Source organism: Elephas maximus, chromosome 3, assembly GCF_024166365.1.
Source record: "Elephas maximus indicus isolate mEleMax1 chromosome 3, mEleMax1 primary haplotype, whole genome shotgun sequence".
Taxonomy (NCBI): domain Eukaryota; kingdom Metazoa; phylum Chordata; class Mammalia; order Proboscidea; family Elephantidae; genus Elephas; species Elephas maximus.
In genome coordinates this window covers 14,983,208-14,986,633 of record NC_064821.1, presented here as the reverse complement: position 1 = coordinate 14,986,633, position 3,426 = coordinate 14,983,208, and the positions used below count along the sequence as shown (strand labels likewise).

Below are 3,426 nucleotides of genomic sequence, written 5' to 3'. Positions count from 1 at the left end.
CTAATGTTCTAGTGTAGGACAGGAAAATAGAACTAAGAGTATCTTCATTTATATGAAGAATTATTAAGTACAGAGGAGGAATCAGACACTTTATTTATAAAATGTAGCGTTTCAGGGAATAAAAACAAAAAAACCGAACCCATTGCCATCATCGATTTTGACTCATAGCAACACTACACAACAGAATAGAACCACCCCATAGCGTTTTCAAGAAGCAGCTGGTGGATTTGAACTGCCAACCTTTTGGTTAGCAACTGAGCTCTTAACCACTGCACCACCATGGCTTCATGGATGGTATCATTCAGAAAATTGTGCTGAAATCATTGCTTATCCATATAGAAATAAAATGAAATTGGATTCTCCATCACACCATATTCAAAAATCATTCCAACGTCTTTTAAACACAAAAGAAAAAATAATTAAATGTTTATGAACCATATAAGAAAATATCTTTATTAGATTGGAGGAGGTGATCAGTTCTTCAATGAGGTATAACACACACAGTCCGAAAGGGAAGAAAAGATCAATCCAACCATTTAAAATTAAGTCACTGGAGAATGAAAATCCAAAGTTGTTCTTTCGATGTAACAAAAAGAAGACAGCAGGACAAATAAACATTCAATGAAGTATTGCCAAATGTGGCTTTGCCTACAACATAAATATTAACTGCTGATAAATATTTAAATTAATAAGCTAGGATAATGACTAAGGCAAGTGCCCAAATGTGTGACAGCAGAAGGAATTGGAAAAGGAGAGAGTGCTACCCTTGGAGATAAATTCTGCTGGCTCACATTCATCTAGTGTATTCATTGAGAAACTTTTTAGGTGGCAGGCATTGTACTAAACACTTGTAATTGTTGTAGCACTTGATCCCACCTCAGACTCTTCTAATCAGAACATTCATCTAATCCTTTCAAGGTAATGAAATTCCTCTTACCTGTGATTAGTTTCAGAAGGAGCATATGCCGCAAATCAGGATGATAACATAGAGTGTGTTCTGGATGACTCCTTGAAAAGGTTATTTCTCAAATACTGAGACTGAATAAGGAGCAGTCAGTTTTCCACCTCTGATTATTGTATCTTAAATGACCACTGTGCTGCTGCAGCCACTGATGGACATCACAGGAACAGCTTTAGGAAAAAACCAACATATGGAGCTGCGAAATGCAGCCCTGTGGTTCTGTAGGCTCTGGACCTACCCTACCTCTGAAATGTTTGTTTTTATATTTGGTGCTATGTGAGTTTAGACTTTTCCCTCAGTATACCTGAAAGTATCCTCACTCTTAGACTTGAAATATCTCAAATCTAAATGGAAAAAAGTGAATGAATAGAATTATGCCAAATTTATAGATGAGTAAACTGAGCTTATTGTTGCTGTTAGGTGCCCTCGAGTTCATTCTAACTCATGGCAACCCCATGGGTTGCAGAGTAGAGCCACTCCATAAGGTTTTCTTACCTTTAAACTTTAAAGAAGCAGATTGCCAGAACTTTTCTTCTATGGTATCTCTGAGTAGATTTGAACCACCAGCATTTAGCAGTCAAGTGCAAACCATTTGTGCCACCAAAGAACCTTTAAACTAAACTTAGAAAGCTGAAATAAATATTCAAAGTCCACACAGCTATTACAGAGAAGAGATAGAATCCAAACCCAGGTGTTCTGACTCCAAATTTTCACCCTTAACAATTATAATCTCTGGAGTCCTTCTATTCAAAGAACTTAGGTTTTCTGAATCAGTATTATTTATTTCACTCAAGCATATTCCAACAGCTTAAGCCCAAAGCAGGTGAAACATTAATGAAAAGAAGATATTCTAGAGATGAGTTTCCTCAAAGCGCCCATTATGTCCTTGTTCCTTAGACTGTAGATGACGGCGTTCAGCATGGATGTGACCACCGTGTACATCACTGATGCAATTGCACTCTTCCTAGAGGGTAGAGTAGCTGCAGAGCTAAGGTACACCCCAAAACCTGTCCCGTAGAACAAGGAAACAACTGAGAGGTGAGATCCACAGGTAGAAAAAGCTTTGTACATTCCACCTGTTGATCCATTTTCAGGAGGGAAGAGACAATTTGTATGTAGGAGAAAATAATCCCAAGGAAGAGTCCACCACCCAAGATACTAGTCATAAAATATAGCAGGATGTTATTAAAGAGGGTATCAGAACAGGCAAGCTTGAGGACCTGAGGAAGTTCGCAGAAAAACTGGGGGATTTCCAGGTCTATGCAGAAGGACAGATGCAGCACCATCAGACTGTGGAGCAAGGCATTCACGATGCTAATGACCAAGGAGAATAGAATCAGCAGGCCACAGAGGTGGGGGTTTACGATGGTTGTATACCTCAGAGGGTGACAAATGGCCACATAACGGTCATAGGCCATTACTGCAAGGAGACAATTATCCAAACAAGCAAAAACCAGGACAAAGCAGATCTGGGTGAGGCAGCCTGTGTAACTGATGGATTTGCTCTGTGTGAATGTTCACCAGCATCTTGGGAGTCATGGTGGTGCTGAAACAGATGTCAGTGAAGGACAGATTGGAGAGAAAGAAGTACATGGGGGTGTGAAGGTGGGAGTCTGAGCTGATGGCCAGGATGATGAGTAGGTTCCCAGCCACAGTGATCAGGTATAAGGTCAGGAACATTCCAAAAAGAAGGGGCTGAAGTTCTGGATTCTCTGAAAAGCCCAGGAGGAGGAATTCTGCTAAGCCTGTTTGGTTTTCTGATTCCATGTTTGTTGATGATTCTGGTAGAAAGAATAGAGACGAGATATACAACAGATGTACAAAGGTCCCTTATTTTACAGAAACACTGTAATCTATAATGTCACATGAAATTAATATTATAAATCATTACTGTGGTTCTCTCTTTGTTTCTCTCTCCTCCTCCTCTTCTTTCTCCTCTATCCTTTTCTCTCTCCTTCTCTGTTCTCTTTCCTCCTACGCTCTCATTTCTCTCTGTCCTCCTTTCACCTGCTCTACCACATCTTTTCCAGTTATGTTTAAGTACCTACTCTTTTTACACATTTGCCAACTAACATGAATATAATATCAGCGGTACATATTTTTTTCTTAAGAGTTTTCTGAACTCTGAAAATTAGCAGGAAAATCAAAATCATATGATATTAAATGTGTATTTTACAGGAGTGGTTCTTGAACTTCCTTGCATCAGAGCGAGGTGGTGAGTTGCTAAAATGCCGATTGCTGAGCATCAATTTCAGAGTATCAGATCGAGAAGATAGGGCATTAGGCCTCCAAAGTGTGCCTCTATAACAAATTTCCAAATGCTGCAGCTGCTCACCTGGGAACCACACACTGAGGACCAATATTCTAGAACACAGAGTTGGAGCAGACCTGGTGCAGTCCCTGAGGAGGTAATGACCTGGCTCATCAACGCACTACAAAGTGGATCAGGAGTTCAAGTCCATGAC

The 3,426-nt window shown here is 39.9% G+C and overlaps 1 pseudogene; it reads right to left on the bottom strand.

Annotated features, from left to right (window-relative positions):
* Positions 1-1,792: 1,792 nt before the first annotated feature.
* Positions 1,793-2,533, bottom strand: LOC126070890 (olfactory receptor 7G3-like; annotated as a pseudogene).
* Positions 2,534-3,426: the final 893 nt, after the last annotated feature.